This window comes from Mobula hypostoma, chromosome 11 (assembly GCF_963921235.1).
Source record: "Mobula hypostoma chromosome 11, sMobHyp1.1, whole genome shotgun sequence".
Lineage (NCBI taxonomy): Eukaryota > Metazoa > Chordata > Chondrichthyes > Myliobatiformes > Myliobatidae > Mobula > Mobula hypostoma.
In genome coordinates this window covers 30,822,028-30,844,204 of record NC_086107.1, presented here as the reverse complement: position 1 = coordinate 30,844,204, position 22,177 = coordinate 30,822,028, and the positions used below count along the sequence as shown (strand labels likewise).

The 22,177-nt window shown below is 39.9% G+C and overlaps 1 protein-coding gene across 3 annotated transcripts in view; it reads right to left on the bottom strand.

The window, feature by feature from the left end:
• Positions 1-20,491, bottom strand: part of lrrc4ca (leucine rich repeat containing 4C, genome duplicate a) — a 504,766-nt gene extending 484,275 nt beyond the window's left edge. For all 3 annotated transcript variants that reach the window (XM_063061796.1, XM_063061795.1, XM_063061794.1), the window contains exon 1: positions 20,431-20,491. The gene's annotated coding sequence lies outside the window, so the exon portion shown is untranslated. The remainder of the gene's footprint in view (positions 1-20,430) is intronic.
• Positions 20,492-22,177: the final 1,686 nt, after the last annotated feature.

Genomic DNA, 22,177 nt, shown 5'->3' with positions numbered 1-22,177 from the left:
CTTGGTCCAACCAAGCAGAGTTCACTGCCAAGAAGGCCAACCAGTGCCTTTACTTCCTGAGAAAACTAAAGAAATTTGGCCTGTCCCCTAAAACCCTCACTAATTTTTATAGATGTACCATAGAAAGCATTCTTCTAGGGTGCATCACAACCTGGTATGGAAGTTGTCCTGTCCAAGACCGAAAGAAGCTGCAGAAGATCGTGAACATGGCGCAGCACATCACACAAACCAATCTTCTGTCCTTGGACTCACCTTACACAGCACGCTGTCGGAGCAGTGCTACCAGGATAATCAAGGACACAACCCACCCAGCCAACACACTTTTCGTCCCTCTTCCCTCCGGGAGAAGGCTCAGGAGCTTGAAGACTCGTATGGCCAGATTTGGGAACAGCTTCTTTCCAACTGTGATAAGACTGCTGAACGGATCCTGACCCGGATCTGGGCCGTACCCTCCAAATATCTGGACCTGCCTCTTGGTTTTTTTGCACTACCTTACTTCCCATTTTTCTGTTTTCTATTTATGATTTATAATTTAAAAAAAATACTTACTAATTTTTACTATTTTTAATATTTAATATTTGTAATCCAGGGAGTGGGAAGTGCAGAATCAAATATCACTGTGATGATTGTACGTTCTAGTATCAATTGTTTGGCGACAATAAAGTAAAGGAGGAACAAATGCAATCTATATGACTTTGATTGTTGGTGCCAAGCGGGGTATATATGTATTTGTGTATTTATATATTATGAGGATTTTCACACACAACAATCTGTAGAGTTTATAGAGGGCATTACAAAAAATATAACAAAATCCAATGAGTGGCAGTTCACAGAGGAGAATGAGCAAACTGGTTCAAGCTGCAGGAGGACAACAGTAACTCAAATAACCAACAGTGGTGTGCAGAACAGCATCTCAGAATGCACAACATATCGAACCTTGACATGACTGGGCTATGGTATCAGAAGAGTACACCAGATTTTACCCCTGTACCTAGTAAGTGGCCACTTCTGCCAGCGTAGATCTCTCAAAATCATTCTGAAACTAGCAAAAATGTGTCAATGAAACAGTATGGCTTCTCACAGGCTGAAATGGAATTGTAGCTCACTGCCAGGGCTTATATGCAGAGTTGTCAGCTACTGTATACAATACTGACCACTGGAAAGGTCATAAAGAGCTTTCTTTGTGACACTGATAATACAGCAGTTGAAAAGGTTGCCCTGGAGGTGAGAGTTAAGTTGGGAAGATAAACTGGCCCAGTCAAATGCCATTGTGCAATATGTTCGTTGATCAAAAGACCAGTGATTACAACATGCAGTTCACGACTATTTAATATAAAAAATTCAATCAGTAAAAACAAAAATAATGATGAACTCTTTATGTTGCTAACCAGATCACTGACTGGGAGATGAAAACCAAAGAGATTGTACACACTGTAATCTGGAACAAAAGAAAAACAAATGCTAGAAGAATTTAGCAGTGCAATCAGTGTCTGTAGAGGGAAAAGGTGCAAGATGATGCTGCATTTACTTCACTCTATACTGGAGTATCAGCCAAGATAGTTATCTTAGGTTTCGAGAGTGAGGCAGGGTCTCATAATCTTCTGACTCAAGAGTGGTATGTTACCAATGAAACATAGATGACACTAATGCCTAAATGTTACCAATAGTTCTAGTTTATGATATTAAAGTTAATACAGCAAAGGTGCTTGAAAGACGTAGTTTAACATTTCTGGATTCTGATTCAGGTATCTCACCCAGCAAATGTGTTAAAAACCATTGGATTGAATGTCAGCAGGAGGGAAAATTCATCAGTCCCAGTGATTCCTTGTAGGTTTACCTTCAGATCTGAGACTGCCACTTATGCCAGAAAACTTCAATGGGAGCAAGAATCAGATACTGTTTTTCCTGCGCAAAAATATTCTGAAAACACAAAACTTTTTTTGTGCATTGCAAACTGAAAATCGTCCTCTCTAATCTGCAGCCTAGGACATTAACCTGAATTTCATAGAGCCCTATATTCTTTCACTTTTCTCTACAGCCACTTCGTTTATGAATGTTTGCACAGAACTTGAAAAGTGTATCCCATTTAAAGAACTTGTTTATGGCAAAGATAAAGATGTAAATTTGCTGTAAATTCACAGCTAGCTAGTTCACCACACCAATTCATCCTCCACATAAACAGCCTGTGTTAATTAGTTTGAAGTGAAGAGATAAACATTCAAATTAAAATTCAGATTTAGGTAACAGTTATATTGCCACTTTTGGATTGATGCAAAGTACCCTTGGGCTTGCGATGAAGCAAAGTGACAGCATAGCTCCAGGAACACATCCTGACTGGAAACCAACAATAGATCATTCCAGGAAGAAGTCATGTAATGCTGTGAGATTTCACCAGGTGCAATGAACTTCCAATACACCAAACAAGATAGCAAACACTAACATTTCTACAACACACACACAAAATGCTGGATGAACTCAGCAGGGCAGGCAGCAGCAATGGAAAAGAATAAATAGTCGATGCTTCGGGGCAAGACCCTTCATCAGGACACCACCATCAGCTCTTGGTCCTCAGAGACTCCATCTTCCTCCCACCCCACCTTCCCTAAAAAAACCCGCCCCTCCCCTCTCCTCAAACACTACCAACTCTCATCTGTGCCAGTCTTCACAATTCCCTCGGGCCTTCTCCTCTCTGCAGTAGAACTTTCTGGCTTCAGTAAGGGCCCCATTTTTGTCCTAGACCTGATGAAGGGTCTTGGCCCTAAATGTCAACTGTTAGCTCTTTTCCAAAGATGCTGCCTGTCCTGTTGAGTTCCTCCAGCATTTTGTGTGTATTGCTTGGATTTGCAGCATCTGCAGATTCTCTTGTGTTTGTACTAATATTTCTATCAATTGCAATGATAATCTGAAAGTCCTTCAGAAAGCAGTGACAGAGATGGAGACACAATCCTATTTCTCTTTCATTTGAGTTATGGACTGCACAAGATGCTTACAAAGTATTTGCATCTGATTTTAAACTCTAAATGCATTAGCAATATTTGTTTTTAGATATTAGCTTCATACAATAGTGCTTCAAACACCGGAAATGTTTGTGGTAAAACTATATTGTCAATCCAATCCTCTTTCTTATCAGATACAAAATATGATAATATTATACTAAATTTTGTGAAGAACTTCCCATTAACCTGAACTCACTATGATATCAGTTCGCTGAGACATTTTAAATGAAAAATAACCCTGACCTTTCAAATTGAAAATATTTAGAACATCTGCAACATTTGACAGAATGTCTCATTCACCAAAACAGTCAACTTCAATGAGTCAATAAGATCAGAATTTTTGTTTATCTTAAAATTCAAAATTCAAGATTAAAGATTGTTTACTGTCATTTTTCAGTCCGCAAGTATAAGAGACTGAAATAATTGTTACTCCAAATGACTACACCAGCCTCAACGACTACCTCCCACATCATGAAGACCCTGGAGAGACTTGCTCTGGAGCTGCTCCGGCCTATGGTCAGGCCACACTTAGATCCCCTCCAGTTCGCCTACCAGCCCCAACTAGGAGTTGAAGAAGCCATCGTCTACCTGCTGAACCATGTCTACGCCCACCCAGACAAACCAGCGAGCACTGTGAGGGTCATGTTTTTTCACTTCTCTAGTGCGCTCAACACCATCCGCCCTGCTCTGCTGGGGGAGAAGCTGACAGCGATGCAGGTGGATGCTTTCCTGGTGTCATGGATTCTTGATTACCTGACTGGCAGACCACAGCACGTGTGCTTGTAACACTGTGTGTCCGTCAGAGTGATCAGCAGCACTGGGGCTCCACAGGGGACTGTCTTGTCTCCCTTTCTCTTCACCATTTACACCTTGGAGTTCAACTACTGCCCAGAGTCTTGTCATCTTCAGAAGTTTTCTGATCACTCTGCCATAGTTGGATGCATCAGCAAGGGAGATGAGGCTGAGTACAGGGCTATGTTAGGAAACTTTGTTGCATGGTGTGAGCAGAATTATCTGCAGTTTAATGTGAAAAAGACTAAGGAGCTGGTGGTAGACCTGAGGAGAGCTAAGGTACCGGTGACCCCTGTTTCCATCCAGGGGGTCAGTGTGGACATGGTGGAGGATTACAAATACCTGGGGATACCTTAGGATTAGTACAGAGGGAGTAGAGATCAGAGCATTTGGAAGGAGTGAGAACTGACAATAAACTGGAGCCGAGGATTTGGGGCCTTCGTCTCCGGAGATTCTCGATCGCACAGTAGTAACGGCAGCGAAGCAGGCATTTCAGAAGTTACTCCAGATGTTCCTCTGCGCTTCTCAGGGCTGTCTCCATCAAATCCGGATTGTGCACGACCCCTAGTTACATATAATCGATATTCATTCAGAACGGCCGCACGCGCTGCGTCAAGTCGCCATCTTCTCCTCCCTCATATATCATCTATCCTTTGAAAATGCTTCTCAAATTCTGTATTGAAAGATTAAAAAATGCTTCCTGTTTTGATTAAGATAATATTCCTGTCATATTTTCAATTCTTATGACTATTAATGTTGCAATAATTTTTTTCTGCAACATTGCTTTACAACTATCACACGTTGTTTATTGTGCCTTCTTATGTTGAAGAAAACTGCTGTAATCAATTTGTCTGGTACCTTTGTCTTCTGTGCATTTTAAAAGATAAATCGCTGTTACCAGTTAACATAACAGAGAACAGAACTTTTCCATCTAATGCAATCTCATGGAAAGGCTCACATTTTTGTCTCAAATGTAGATTGCTCACAAGAAACAAAGAATCATTATCTGGGAAAATTAATAACTGGAGCAGATCTCATTGCTTGATATCGATCAGAAACAGAAAGCCACATGTGACACAATCTATCTTCAAAACTATGAACTTCTAGTCAAATTAAGCTTCGAAGAAGATTCGTTATCAAAGTATGTATAAATTATACACCTTGAGATTTGTCTGCTTACAGGCAGCCACAAAGCAAGAAAACTGAAATAACCCAAATAAAAAAAAAGAAAAGAACACCCACTGTGCAAAGATAGAGGTAAAAAGACACAAATCATGCAAACAACAGAATCAAGCAACAGCATTCTGAACCAGATTGAGTCTATAAATCTGATTCCCCAGAGCAGCCAGAGTAGGCCCAAGATTCATTCTCAATTCATCATATTGTGGGGCAAATCGGCATGAAGCACAACAGCCAGAGCAGTTTATAGCCTCAGCGCTGTAGAGAGAGGAATCAACATTGCGGGAGAGTGAGCAAAGTTTGCCCAACACCCTCCTCCAATTCCGACACCCGAGCTTTCCAGTCTATCTGGGTTGGTGTTTAAATTGTCTATGCACCGGGTGGTGCTTCAGTCCAGGGCCTGGGTCCCAGTGCAGCAATATGCTCTGGGCCTAGATCTCACTGCCCAGTCCAAAATTGTTCTTGACCTTTCCAGATCGGTTCCACACTTAGAGCGATCCATCCTCATACCTGGTTTGTGTGGATTTGCATCAAAACTCTTCCGCATCGATTTCTCTCAGAATTGCTCACTCCAACTCTATCTCCGAGAGTGACAACATCTCCATCTGCGACACGTTACGCTTTGGCTTTGCGAGGCATTAGCACAGCTCATCCCTCGAATCAGCTTCACCTCCGCTCACCTCTTCATTATTTGTGGTGATAGTTTACCACAACTTACTTCAGAAAAGGTGTTATTAATAATACTTGTAGTCAAATTTCTTGACCTTTCAACTACCAGTTAGCTGTTGCTTGCCTTCAGTAGTGCCGTTTAAACTGAAAGAACCAAAAGAAATCAGCCATGACAGACCAGCAGAGACAACTCGCTGGGCCAGATGGCCTAATTCTCATGTTGTGTCTTAAGCACAAATAATTATCAAAAAACTATCAAAGTATGCTACAATCTAAGGCTACGTCCACACTAGACCAGACAATTTTGAAAATGCTGGTCGCACGTAAAAACACTAGGCGTCCACACCAGGCATTTTTCAAAATATCTCCGTCCACATTAGAATGGATAATTGGGCGAACCTCCTCCTACTGGGCATGCACAGGACACACAGAAAACAAGCGAAGGGGAAACGGTATACTTGGTGCGTGTTTGTCCAGTTACAGACTAGAAAAAACTTCAAAGGAATTGCTGTTGGCTCTCGCGCAGGAGGACTTAAAACTAAAAAAACAACAAATACTGGAGAGTGTGGAGGCAACTGACAGGGAGTTCACGGACAGTATGACCCAGCTGACGACGAACATTGAAAAACTAACTAACACTGTTGCATTAATATGGCACCTTGTTAAATATATAAAACATGTCTGCATCAGTGTTATCTTGTATTTCCATACAATGTTATGTTAGGCTGTTACACATCTATTGTCAGAGAAGTACTTGCATAAATAGGTAAAACGCCTTTATACAAGCAAGGACAGAAAACAGGGCAAAGTGAGTATATTTATTTATTCAGTAAGCTATGGGTCGAAGTATTTGGTGAGTACATTTCTAACTCTTCTGGCTTCAGTCTCGTTGCCGTCTGTTCTGAAATTGTTAGGTGGCTGCGTTCAAGAAAACAATGAAATGCCGCACTGCGGCCATCTGTTCTGGCACGACATGACAGTGTTTTTAAAAATATCCGTTTACCCCATCCACACTGCTCTGCAGAATCAGCGTTTTCAAATTTACACACTCTGGAGGGCATTTTAGAAAATCTCCGTTTTCCGGGGAGGAAAACGCCGTTTCAGTGTGGACAGTGGGTCAAAACGAAGAGAAAAAGCTTCGGTTACGGACTTATCCGGTCTAGTGTGGACGTAGCCTAACAGTGTAAGGATATAAAATAAAGAATAATAATTGGTTTGTATACAAGATAAGATTTTGATGTAAGCCTTGTAAACTACTGAACGTAAGGTATAAATACTGTACATGATAATGGCCTTTGTGTAACAGAAAACAAATTAAAACAGGATGAATAACTATGGCAATATAAAACTAGATATAAGGAGGTAACTGAACTCCTGTGCGTTACATTTGCAGTTTATATTACAATCTACACAGGGCTAACTTCTCCCAATATGTTGTGAATTAGTGAACTTCATTCTGCATAACTGAACCACACACAATAAAATATACTGCATTCAATTGAAGTGAGCTGAATATAATGGGACTGCACAAGTGCATTCCCTGAATTTGCAATGAGAAGAAGAAGAAATTTAATCATGCTTGCAGTTACTTTCTAAGATCCACTCCTCTAGAAAAAAACTGAGTAAATGTGAATAATGATGGAGCAGGAATTATGAGAGTACCCCAGAGACTGTCACATTGACATCTATCATTCTGGTCCACTTTTGAAAACTGACTCTTTTATGTGAGTTATGAAATTGCTTCTGGGACCCAATGTCCATAACTCAACACACTGAACTTTTCAGTGGTTAAAAAGAAATAAAGAGGCAAACTCATGTTTAAAAGCAAGATCTGAAAAAGATAAAATTAGCTTTGCTTGTCACACAGTGAAATGTGTTCTTTGTGTCAATGACCAACAGAGTCTGAGGATATGCTGGGGGCAGCCTGCAAATATTGCCATGTTTCTAGCAGCAACATAGCATGCCTACAATTTTCAATCCCTAACCCGTATCTCTTGGGAATGTGGAAGGGAACCTAAGTAGACATGGGAAGAACTACTTATAGACAGTAGGAAAATCAAACTTGAATTGTTGGCACTGTAAGGCATAACGCTAACTGCGATGCCACAGTGTTGAAAGGTCTTGGCATCTCAGTGGTCTTATCAGCATAGAAGGAAACAGCTAGGGTTTGCTGGTAGGGCATTGAATGGAAAGCTAGAGACCATTTCTGTTACCAAATACTTACTGTTTCTTTCTGGTTTAAACTTAAAAAAAATATATATCTTTTCCAACTTAACCAGTCATTGGTTTAAGTATCAAGATATTGCCAGTAAAGTATCTTGCCAAGAATGAGTATCTGATCCGTATCATGTGGTTTACTGCACACAAATGCTGCTTGCAGGAAATGACACAAGTTTAAGTAAAGAGGTTGATGTTAGGATTATCATAAATACTGCAGTATTTGTCACCATTGTTTTTAAAATTGATGTTCTTTTGCACTTTAGGGTTCAGCACTCAACCATGTGAAATCTTTAACATTTCTCATATCTTGTCAAGAGGATCAGTTCCTCCTCGGACTTCTGAATAAAGAACTTGGGATGTTGCTCCAAAACATGTGTAGTTTGAAGAGAGGAAGGAAAATAAACAAGGTGGTCAGAATCACACTGACTCTAGCTCGTGCCATAAAGTGCAGAGGGCCACTGACTATAAGAGATAATTGATTACAGTTGAAAGGTTTTAACTTCAAAATAATCATATTTATTATGTACACAAGAGACTCTGCATATGCTGTAAATCCAGAGAAACAGACACAAAATGCTGAGGGAACTCAGTAGGTCAAACTTGATAAAGAAAGTGTTGACAGTTTATTCCTTTCCACAGATATTGTATGGCCTATTGAGTTCCTCCAGCAATTTCCATGTGTTAATCAAAATTATTAATTAAAATTTCATAAATACATTTAAAAAGAAATGGAAATTGTGAAAATTAATTATAATCATAAGAATGATGAAAAAAACCCTAACATATGAAAATGTAAACTTACGAATAAACTCTCCTCCGGGAAAGTAGTAGACCCATGTAAACGCAAACAACAGGAATTCTGCAGATGCTGGAAATTCAAGCAACATACATCAAAGTTGCTGGTGAACGCAGCAGGCCAAGCAGCACCTGTAGGAAGAGGTGCAGTCGACGTTTCAGGCCGAGACCCTTCGTCAGGACTAACTGAAGGAAGAGTGAGTAAGGGATTTGAAAGTTGGAGGGGGAGGGGGAGATCCAAAATGATAGGAGAAGACAGGAGGGCGAGGGATAGAGCCGAGAGCTGGACAGGTGATAGGCAAAAGGGGATACGAGAGGATCATGGGACAGGAGGTCCGGGAAGAAAGACGGTTGGGGGGGTGTGACCCAGAGGATGGGCAAGAGGTATATTCAGAGGGACAGAGGAAGAAAAAGGAGAGTGAGAGAAAGAATGTGTGCATAAAAATGAGTAACAGATGGGGTACGAGGGGGAGGTGGGGCCTTAGCGGAAGTTAGAGAAGTCGATGTTCATGCCATCAGGTTGGAGGCTACCCAGACGGAATATAAGGTGTTGTTCCTCCAACCTGAGTGTGGCTTCATCTTTACAGTAGAGGAGGCCGTGGATAGACATGTCAGAATGGGAATGGGATGTGGAATTAAAATGTGTGGCCACTGGGAGATCCTGCTTCCTCTGGCGGACAGAGCGTAGGTGTTCAGCAAAGCGGTCTCCCAGTCTGCATCGGGTCTCGCCAATATATAAGAGGCCACATCGGGAGCACTGGACGCAGTATATCACCCCAGTCGACTCACAGGTGAAGTGATGCCTCACCTGGAAGGACTGTTTGGGGCCCTGAATGGTGGTAAGGGAGGAAGTGTAAGGGCATGTGTAGCACTTGTTCCGCTTACACGGATAAGTGCCAGGAGGGAGATCAGTGGGGAGGGATGGGGGGGATGAATGGACAAGGGATTTGTGTAGGGAGCGATTCCTGCGGAATGCAGAGGGGGGGGGAGGGAAAGATGTGCTTAGTGGTGGGATCCCGTTGGAGGTGGCGGAAGTTACGGAGAATAATATGTTGGACCCGGAGGCTGGTGGGGTGGTAGGTGAGGACCAGGGGAACCCTATTCCTAGTGGGGTGGTGGGAGGATGGAGTGAGAGCAGATGTACGTGAAATGGGGGAGATGTGTTTAAGAGCAGAGTCGATAGTGGAGGAAGGGAAGCCCCTTTCTTTAAAAAAGGAAGACATCTCCCTCGTCCTAGAATGAAAAGCCTCATCCTGAGAGCAGATGCAGCGGAGACGGAGGAATTGCGAGAAGGGGATGGCGTTTTTGCAAGAGATAGGGTGAGAAGAGGAATAGTCCAGATAGCTGTGAGAGTCAGTAGGCTTATAGTAGACATCAGTGGATAAGCTGTCTCCAGAGACAGAGACAGAAAGATCTAGAAAGGGGAGGGAAGTGTCGGAAATGGACCAGGTAAACTTGAGGGCAGGGTGAAAGTTGGAGGCAAAGTTAATAAAGTCAATGAGTTCTGCATGCGTATGTAAACTTATTTTTAAAATTAATAAATGCCCTAGCTGTGTCAGGTGTAACTTATGCAAGTCGTCTGAGCTGATTCTACAGCGCGGAGCATCACATATTTATCTGACCATCAGCATTTCTCCTACTGTGCTTAGATGTGGAAGTCCAGAACAAATTACCACACCCGTCCTTTCATCAAGGATCTGATAGCCAGCCACAGTGCATTTTGGACTATATTTGCTCTAATAATTTGTAACTCAGCATAACATTGGTAGCAAACTGCTGTGGTACAATTCATCACCACATCATCATTAACAGTACTTTTTGGATTCAAGATACCTCATTTCCTTCAGATACATTTTCACACTTGGTGATCAAACAATCACAGGAGTAAACTTTCTGCTTTTCAGTTTTACTGTAGAATTTAACAAGAATAATACTCCACAACAACAAATCCTCAAAGGAGGAAAGAGAATTAGATAAATGATGTAACTTCAAGGAGCAATACTAGAGCCTAGTGCTTGGGGTCCAGCCATTGACAAGACTGGTGTTCGAAGCCTGGAATACAGCTCCTCATTCATCTTCCCTGGCGAGTCCTCAGTCAATACCAAGGATCAAAGCCCGAAGGTCGATCAAAAGTCCAGAAGTTAAGTCCCAGTGGCCGGAGACCTAAATCTGTTAATCTCTGTGAGCCTGTCGGGAAAGTCTAAGGTCCAATATCTGCATATCTGTGAGTCCACTGGAGGCTAAAGATGACCTGCCCTGGGGTTAGAGGACTTTGTTTGTGTGTGAGTGAGTAGCAGGGAGGAACAGGACTTGTTTTGCTGTTGTTGCTTTGTCGCTTCAGATGTTCTGCTTTGTTGTGCTCTGTGTTGTTCGGCCGAGCATGGTGAGCAAGCTTTGTTGGCATCAGAAAGCACTGTGACATTTGTCTGCTGCTCCAGCACATCCTTGGGTGTATTGTTTGCAAACACAATTGATGTATTTCACTGTAGGTTTTGATGAATGTGCGATAAACATATCAGAATCTGAATGTGGAGCCTTGAGAAAAGACTGACGCCCTTTCTAAAGGATGTGCTTCTATTCTGAGGCTATGATCTCTGATCCTACACTCCCCCACTATTATAAACATTCTCTCCATGTCCACTCTGTGTAGACCTTTCAATATTAGATTGGTTTCAATGAAATCCCCCACTCAATCTTCTAAACCCCACTGAGTACAAGTCTAGAGTGTCAAATACTCTTCATACGAAAACCTTTTAATTCCCGTGATCATTCTTGTAAACCTCCTCTGGACCCTCTCCAATATCAGCACACCCCTTCTTAGCTATGGGACTCAGAATTGCTCACAGTACTCCAAAGGCCTTATAAAACCTCAGCATTACGTCCTTATTATATATTCTAGTCTCCTCGAAATGAATGTTAACAATGCACTTACCTTCCTTAATTTCAACTCAGCCTGCAAGTTAACCTCCAGGGAATCCTAAACAAGGACACCTAGGTCCTTTTGCACCTCTGGTTTTTGAATTTTCTCCCCATTTAGAAAATAATCTATGTATTTATTCCTTGTACCAAAGTGCATGACCCTACACCATGTTCCATTTGCCATTTCTTTGCCCATTCTCCTAATCTAAGTCCTTTTGCAGACTCCTTGCTTTGTCAGCACTACCTGTTCCTCTACCTATCTTTATATCATCCACAAACTTGCAAACAAATCTAGATCATTAACATATAACATGAAATGTAGCAGACCTTTTAGGGCATCACAGGTCACTAACAACCAACCAAAAAAGGTCCCTTTATATCTTTTTTTTTAACCTTCTGTCAGTCAGCTAATCTTCTCTCTGTGCTCGTGTCTTTCTTGTAAGGTCATAGGCTCTTATTTTGTTTAAGCAGCCTCATGTGTGGCATCTTTTTGAAAATCCAATTAAACAACATCCATTGACAATCCTTTATCGATCCTACCTGCTACTTCCTCTGAGAATTCCAACAGATTTTTCAGGCAAGATAACCCCTCAGCAAAATCATGCTGACTTCTGCTTATCTTATTATGTACCTCAAAAGTACCCCAACATCTCAGTTTTGGACTCTAATGGACTCTAACATCTTTCCAATCAAAAATCAGGCTAACTGGCTTATAATTTCCTGTATTTTGCCTCTCTCTCTTCTTAATGAGTGACATTTGCAATTTTCCAGTGCTTGGAACTATTCCAGAATCTGGTGATCGTTGAAAGATCACTACTAATACCTCCACAGTCTCATCGGCACTTTTGGAACCATGGGGTGTAGCCCATCTGGTCCAGGTGACTTATCTAGTACCTTCAGACCTTTCAGCTTCCCAAACAGTTTCTCTTTTGTAACATGACTACATCACTTTGGTGCCCTAGATTTCTGACATACTGCTGGTGTCTTCCACAATGAAAACTGATGCAAAATGGCTATTCAATTCATCTGTCATTTTCTCATTCCTTATCATCTTAATGTCAGCATCATAGGTACGAGTTCAGATTTGTATGGGCAGCCATATTCCCTTGACAATCTTCCCCAGCCTTAGAGAAACATCCTCTACTGGGAGGAACATTGGTACAGAGTTCCAGCTCCAAGGAGTTGCCGGGCTTTGATGTTAAGAAGTGAACACAAACAATTTACTTTTTATTCATGAATATGTTGACTTCAGGAATAAAAGGTGAATATCTCATGCAGAAGCAACCAACTGCACCAATACAATTCTTTAATATGACATGTTCACCATTCCACTGGATTTTAAATGCAAAGACTCAACATATCCGGTCAAGTCTATTACAGAGATTGAAATCTTCTTCGAGCAAGTTCGCATTATGACATACTTATTTCCTTATTAATTTCTGTACAGAAATGTTTGGCATTAAGATAAAAAAGCAGAAAATAACAACATCACCACAAACTTAAAAGCTCAAAAAAGATTCACATTTTCCTGCAACATAAAGCAATTCCACTTAAGTTACGTATCATACATGTCACAGTTATGGTCCTGTAGTTATTTTACGTTATTATCCATTGGTATGCATTTCAGATTTGCTCCAAAAGCCAAGGTGTAAAGGGATAAAAATACAATAGTTTAAGCACTGTTTTCCTAATGATAAAAGCAGATAGGTCGTAAGACATATTCTTTAAACTATCATCATTACTAACTGGTTAGTCCTATCTGATACCTGATATGGAATATTTGCTAAGTAAGGTTATGGAGAAATTATGTTAAATTATTCTTCTAAGGTTAAATATTTCTCTTTTTTAAATAAGGAAACAAACTATGCACATTTTGTTCCAAGTTTTGCCCTTTTCTTAGCATTAGATTAAACCATTCTAACATCGAACCAGCATCTTCCAATCCGTAATTTGATTCAGTAATACTTCATGTTTTTTAAAAAATATATTTACATAACATAGGGGTTTTGGCAAGGACAGCATTTGCTGTTCATCCCCGTTTTCCCTGAACTGTATGCTTTCACCATTTTAAGTTGCAGTTTTGAGTTAAAGAGATTATTAGATCTGCAGTCCCATTCAAGGTAAGCTAAGTAAAGATGGCTGGGTTCCTTGCCAAAAGGAACAACTTTTAAGCTAGTTCAAGTGTTTCATGGTTGGTATTACTGATACTATGTACCTACTCCAGATTTATTCAATTGATTAATTGAAGTTCCTAAATTAACAAGGTGGTCTTCAAATGCATACCTCCAGATCAAAGGTCATGGCCTCATGATATGTGTCCAGTAATCTATCACTTTCAATGTATAACCATTGATCACTTCATATATAATATCCTACTGGAAGTGCAAGACTACTTAATTTTTATTCTGGATTAGTTCTGGATTATAGTTCCGGACAAAACACTTAGTCCGGATTAGTAAAATTGACTTTTTGTAAACTGTGTCACACTTGTCAATCTCTTTTCATATTTGTCGTAATTCTGCATTCTTCCTTACACACGAGAGCCAATACAGATGTTTTCCATATCAAACAGTCTAAGTTATGGATCTAATGTTAACTCTCATTTGTGTTATCCCATTACTACATATTACGGGAATTTTGAAGGCATTAGTACTCAAGATATAATTGATGAAGGTCCAAATCCAAATTTTACAACTACCTAGAGATTTCATTTCTATAATGCAAAGCTGGTATATTTTTTACAGTTCTTTCAAAGACGACTCATATTCTGCTATTAATAACAGCCATACGAGAGTGAAATTAGGCAATGTTAATGGCACATTTTAACTAGATATCAAATTAGCAGTTTGTTTTACACCATTACCCTTAGACATAAACATCGAGCCTGGCGTAAAGCAAACTTCTCAGTTGTTATCAGACCAGCTTATGTGGCCGATATTGATGGCTGTCATTCCCTAGGATATATGTCACTATTCAGATTGGGGAAAGGATCATGCTAATCAAACTCTACCAAGACCAGCCCTTAAAATCAATCTTTGAGAAAAAGTTATCTTTGAAATAGACATTTCTATTTTCCATATATGTAACACAAGAAATGACTAAAAAATAATAACAGGTATTATCATGGATTTAACAGAAGTGAGATTCAGGTTTGGGAGCAGATACATACAGTATATATAAAATGAAATCACATTCCATTAGTTAACTACAGTTAAAACACTGTAAACGCCTGAACAGTAAAGATTTGACAGAATTCCCAAGGTCTATCTCTTGAGCATATATTTCCATGAAGTTCGAGTCAGAGATGTTAATTTAATGCCGATCTATTAATCTTTACTTTCAACTACAACAACTCTACTAAGGCCAGGAAAATGTACGGTAAAAACTAACAAATACTGCACCCAATAGCTATTTCTGATATTCTCTTTTGATGAAGGCTAATTGTCAATGAGTCAATATCAGCACTCAGAGCTTTCTCATCACTCTTATTCCCCTGTAATCACTCCTCCTCCATTTGCTCAATTCCTCCCAGATTCTTCCATCATTTGCCCATACGACTATAAGACATAGGAGCAGAATTAGGATACTCAACCCACTGGGTCTGCCCAATCTTTCCATTATCACTCTCAACCCCATTCTCCTGCCTCCTCCCCGTAACCTATGATGCCCTGACTGATCAAGAACCTATCAAACTCTGCTTTAAATATACTCAAATAACTTGACCTCCCCAGATGTCCATGGCAATGAATTCCACAGATTGACCTCCCTCTAGCTAAAGAAACTTCTGCTCACTTTTGTTTTAAAAGGATATCCTTCTATTCTGAGACTGTCTTTTGGTCCAAGACCTTTCCACTAATGGAAATACCCTCTCCACGTCCACTCTATCTAGGTCTTTCAATATTATTTTGGTTTCAACGAGATTCCCTCCACTTTCTTCCAAATTCCAGTGAGTATAGGTCTGCAGCATCAAATGCTCCTCATACATTAAGCCTTTTATTCCCAGGATCAATCTCAAAAACCTCCACTGGGCCACTTCAAAGGCCAGCACATCCTTTCTTAGATAAGGGCCCCACAACTGCTTACAACACTCCAAATGTGGCACGATCAATGTCTTATAAAGCCTCAGTATTACATCCTTGTCTTTACTTTCTAGTCCTCTCAAAATGAATGCTATCAATGCATTTACTTTTCTTACTGTTGACTCAACCTGCAAATTAACCTTCAGGGACTCCTGCTCTACGACTCCAAAGTCCTTTTGCACCTCTGATTTCTAAATTTGTTCCCCATTTAGAAAATAGTCCATGGCTTTATTCCTTCTACTAGAGTGCATGACCATACTCTTACCTACACTATATTCCATCTGCATCTTCTTTTCCCACTTTCTCGAAGTCTTTCTGCAGACTTCCTGCTTCCTCAGCACCACCTACCCCTCCACCTATCTTTAGATCATCTGCTAACTTGGCCACAAAACCATCAATTCCATCATCGAAATCGGTGATGTATAACGTGAAAAAAAACGGTCTTAATACTGGCCTCTATGGAACACTACTAGTCACCGGCAGCCAACTAGAATAAACCCTGCTTATTCCCACTCTTTGCCTCCTGCCAGTTAGCCAATCTTCTATCCATGCTGGTATCTTTTCTGTAATACCATGGGCTCTTATCACACTAAGATAAACTTACAGAAGATACTAAATGCTCCAACCTGCATGTCACTGGAATGTGGGAAGAAAGCAAAACATGTTCTCACAGAGAAAAAGTACAAACTTCATGTAGTGGAAATTAGGATTGAACCCAACCATCAGAACTGTGAGGCAACAACATTGTTTTGCCATTGTGCTACACAAGGTAAAGTGACATATCTTAGCTAATATTTTATTAACATGTTAGCCAGCAGTCGCTTTACTCCAGTCATTAACAACACTTAATATAGTGTGGTATCTTCCTCGAAGATTATATGCAAACACTATATACAGAAAGCACAGGTTTATCTGACTACAATTACTACAAATTATAGCAACATAAAATAGATTCATCAGATTAACAATGATTCGATTATGTTGGCTTGTTTAATATATTCACCATCAGTTAGTCTTTGTGGAATACATACTATGACTCTTGATGCATTCTTGCATCAGTTAGTTGAGCCAACTGAAGTAATAATATTACCTCAGCATAGGATTGTTTTTTATACAGAGGTAATTCAAAATTTTTCTCCACATTTCTTCCCCACTGCTGTCAAGTCCTTAAAAAAACAGAAAAACCTGAATCCTACCTTGGGAATATATTTCACTCAGCTTGCACTAATGTTGTGTTTATTTTTGTTCATTCTGCCATGTAAATTATGTATAATTTAAGTTTATGTAATTTGTTCTGTCAAGTTTGTAATGTACTGTATGGATGCTGCAAAAAGCTAACTTTCATTGCATTTACAGTCTGGGTATTCATGCCCGTGACAACAAGCTTGAAATTTGAACTTGAAACTTGACAATGAGGAATCCTTGCAAAAAGTAAGAAACTTCCATGTAATATATGATGCCCATACCTCTCAGAAATATGTTTATCATGTAGTGTAACTTCTGATACATTATTGTAGCATAGTGGTTAATGCAACACTTAACAGCCACCAGCTGTAAGATCAGAGTTCAATTCCCACCCCGTCTGTAAATAGTTTGTATGACTGCGTGAGTTTCCTCTGGGTGCTCTGGTTTCTTTCCACATTCCAAAGACATACGGTCAGGGTTCCCGAGTCGTGGCATTCTACGTTGGTGCCGGAAGCCTAGCAGCACCTTGCAAATGCCCAGCACAGTCCTCGCTGATTTGATTTGACGTGAACAATGCAGCTCACTGTATATTCCCACATTCATCTGACAAATAAAGTTGATCTCTCTTTAATCTCTGTATGTGGTAGATTCTTATTTGCCTTCAATAAAGTATTCTGGTTACATACACTGTTCTTACTATACAAGACCATAAGACATAGAAGCAGAGGCCATATGAACCATCGGTACTCTGCCATTCCACCATGGCTGATTTGTTATTCCTCTGAACCCCATTCTCCTGCCTTCTCTCCACAACTTTTGATGTCCTGACTAATCAAGAACCTTTTAAGCTCAGCTTTAATTATACCCGATGACTGGGCCTCCACAGCCATCTGTGGCAATGTATTCCACTAATTCACCTCCCTCAGGCTAAAGAAATTCCTCCTCATATCTGTTCTAAATGGATGTCCCTCTTTTCTGAGACTGTGCTCTCTGGTCCTAGACTCCCCCACTACAGGAAACATACGGTCCACATCCACTCTATCCTGGCCTTCCAATATTTGACAGGTTTCAATGAGATCCCCCTTCATTCATCTAAATTCCAGCGAGTACTGGCTCAGAGCCACCAAACACTCCTAATACGTTTATCCTTTTAGTCATGAAATTATCCTTGTGAACTTCCTCTGCAGCCTCTCAAATGGCAGCACATCTTTTCTTAGTAAGGTGGCACAAAATTGCTCACAAAACTCCAAGTGCAGTTTGACCACAGAGTATTTCTACATAATAATATGCATTATTATGCAGAACCATAGTAAAATCTAGAAGTGTCACAGTTCCGAGGTTATTACTGTACAATTTTCATCCCAGATAAGGAAGGTTGGATTCTATGGAACCTACTGTTAGTTAGAATGGTTGTTGCCGTAGCTCGCCAGACTTGGCTGGAAATAAGTTAGTCCATCTGCACAACATCATCCAAGTACACAATTCCACTCTACTAGCTACAAGGCATGTCAGGAGTGTGCCAGCTGACTCTCCACTTGTCTGGGTGAAGTTAGTCGATGAACATCACATCTTCTACACTATCTTGTCACATTTTACTTCCTACAAGATGCAAGTCAGCACTGTGATGGAGTATTCTCCACTTACTGGTGTGGAATTCATCCATGCACATAACATCTGCCACATTACCATCTGGAGGTAATCATTTTAGCTCTCTTTTTGCACTCTTATTTAATTTAAATTTTAAAAAAATGTATGTACTTCCTACTGTGACTCACAGCTTTTATTAAGTATTGCAATGTACTGCTACTGCCTAACAACACATTTTATGACATATGCCAGTGGTATTAAACCTGATTCTGACTTGGGGTGTAGGAAATTGAAGGGTGGTATTACAAGGATGGGAGCATAGGAGATTCAGACGTTACCTTATAAAATAATGCAGTGTGTAGATATGGTGAATGCATATAGCATTTCTCCTCGGGCTGGGGAATCAAGAAATGGAGAGAGTTGATTTAAGATGAGAGGAGGACAGTCTATGGGAACTTTAGGGGCAACTTTTTTTTTTACACAGAGGATAATAATCTATTGAATGAGCGAAAGAAAGTGGTTGAGGCAGGAACAATAATAACTTTTGAAATACATGGACAAGAAAATAGGTATATAGACAGGAAAAGTTTAGAGGGATATGGGCCTTAGGCAAATGGGACTAGCTTAGAAGTGCAGTTTGGTCAGCATGGACCAACTGGGCTAAAGGACCTATTTCCATTCTGTATGACTCTACAAGACAAAAAATATATACGATTGCTATGGGGTGCACCAACAGTTTTCATCGTGGGCCCTATGTAGCAAATGTTAGCAGTGCCCAAGAATTCAGGGGCTACTGAATCAGAGTTACACAAAAACACAAAAGCTAGGGCAGGGGCGGAGTTCAGTGCTAAGAAGTCAGCTTGTGCTCTGAGTTGGGCTGGGGTGGAGTTCAGTGCTTAAAAACCTTCTTGTGGCCTGAGGTGGGTTGAGTGATGGGAGATTGGGGTAGGATGATGTCAGGACTTTGAATACCTAGCAGGGATCTAGGAAGGATGTTGGCTGGTTGGGGAGATGAATTTGGAAATTAAGAGTCAAATTGGAACTTACAGGGATTTTATCTAGCTGGAGACAGAAACCTTCACATTGAAATCTCAGTCTCTGACTAGAGATTTAGGAGGCTGGAAAGTCAATTAATCAGGACTCAAGAGAAAGTCAGGAAATTTGGGTGCTTAAAGCATTGAGGAAACAGTATATCAGTAAATTTTCTGGTCAGAGGTTGGAATCAGGGTGACTGAGAAAGCTGAGTCTTAGAGCAATTGGAAAGTTGGAGTGAGCAGTGGATAAGAGGCTAATGTATAGTGAACATAGAATAAAGACAGTAAGTATGATGGTATAGTTCACTTGTTAATGAAATCTGATTATTCCAGGTATACTCAGTGATAGACACTGCTGAGATAGATCACTGAAGATCTTAGCTTCAGTCATGAATTTCTTGAACTCAATCATAGCATAATAGGCTACCATCATCAGACATTGACAGGACAATTGATCCCTCAGTAATGATTTTCAAGTCGGTATTAGGCAAGGAAAAGTCAACCCTCCAACTGGGCAAAGGGGCAGATTTAGTCTGAGATTTGAGGAAGAGTGCTACAAGAAAGGCATATTGTTTTTATATGTTATTGGAGTCAGTAATTTCTCTCATCTTACACACAGGTACCTATAAATTATATTGCTTAGGTTAAGGAAGTATTTTCACTTCAATTTCTGCAAAGGTACTAGCACACTGATTTATAGCAATAGACTAAGAAAATATAAAATATACATTTAACTTGGATGAAGAAAGCTGGCCTGAATATTAATCAGAGGTATTCAAAGCAAACTTCAGAACATTTGTTCTTCCTAGTTTAATCAATATGAAGGACCTCTAATGGCTATGCCCTTCACACGTTCTGTAAACCTGTTTTACCTCTTGAATTTAGTTTGTATTAAATATCCCTGCTGTCACTCAGATACTGCCATTTTATATTGCACTTGCTCAATTAAAATAACAGAAAGAAATGTTACATTACCTTTGTAGAACTAAAGAAGAGCCACACCTCCATTGTATAGAGTTGAAAACTGATGCGATTTCTGAAAATAAAACAATGCAAAATTATTTTTTGTCATTGTTCATTCTGACATTTAAATATTATGAAAACATACTGAGTATTTGAAAATGTTGGGAATAATGACTTGAAAAATCTGGTGATATTTGCTCAACTCTACTGCAAAATTGAAACAAGTTCAAATAAAATGCGTTAATAATATTGATGAGGAGACTTACAGTATCCTTAATTTTTAATCATAAACAATTTCAGTATTTCAGCACTTTTTTACAGATTTGAAAATATATGAGACAAACAGTGACTTTGTCTGTACTGCTTGTTCGTACTATTTCTTTGGAATAGAGTGATTGCAACTGGGTTCATACCATGATTAACTTGCCACACATAGAAGTAGATTGCTAGATTAAATATGTAGCCTCAAAACTATGTTTGCCTTATCACTTAATTCCTGCCTGATTCTTTCTTATTTGTTGCTGAAACATAGGTTATTTATGTTAAGCCTCACACAGCAAAGACTGAGAGCAGCCGGCCTGGATTGATGGTACGCAAGCATCAATCACTGTAAATTCTCTCAGTGAATTGAAACGTACTGTCAGATAAAGTGACTACTTCCAGTTTCCATCTGATGCATTCTCAATCCTCAAGGGAATTCAAGAGTCACAACTGTCAGAAAGCACGCATCTACCAGGCTCTTCCTTCCGACATACCATCTGCTCTGCATACTAGATTTCAGACTAATGATAGCATATTTACCAGTGGACTATCCTCTAAGCAGGCATCTGCAAAGTAAAATTCAAGTGCTCATGGCATTTAACTTAAGTAAAAATTAATCCTGGCAATTTCCATCTGGAGGATATAGGTAATCCTCTAAAACTTCCCTCTGTGAACATTATCTCTAAAACTTACTTAGATGATTTAGTAATCTCTACTAAATCTCAAAATGTGTTCTTAAATACTGTGTGTGTTTATAAATATGTAAGGACATTTGCATGAAGGAAATCAGCTCACTCTAAACTTCTACAGACAGTGCAGAGTCATAAGTGACAAATGTTCATTCTGATCACTAACTTTCTCTTAATAAGAGGGATGATAACAATGGCAAAAATGAATCAATATGCTGTAAGAAAATTCAACAATAAGCTCTAAAAAAAGAATCAGAATGTAGATCACATACAACATTAATTTGGTAATAGTGGGGGTGGATTGAAGGAGCTAAAGTAGAAAAGCCAGAAACAGGTGCAAGTATGGTCCTCCAAAAGCACACTCCATGCCCTCTTATTTATGTGATTCAGTCAGTTATTACTGGTCAGTAGTGAGATTTGAGACCTAGATATGAGGGACTTGTTGGAGTTGGCTTGCTAGACATGATCAGTATCCAGATGACTGAGAGGGGGTTGATAGAGAAGTTATTTCTTCACGAAAGCTCTGTCATTTTTTGAGCTTGGGTCATACCTAAAATACTTGACATATTGTCAAATAAATACCAGATCCATAGATTTACTGGAATAGCTTGGCTAGAAGGGTATTAAGTAGCAGAACAGCTAGAATATTGTCAGGATCATAGACTTCACTGCATTATGTGCACTCAGTCAGCTCTTAGTCACCTGAAGTGTGTCCATGTTCAGTGTTTGGTACACTCACTAACAAGGGGGGGGGGGGGAAACAAGGAGTTAAGAATTCAGCTTTGGCACCAGGTGAGATTTTAATGATT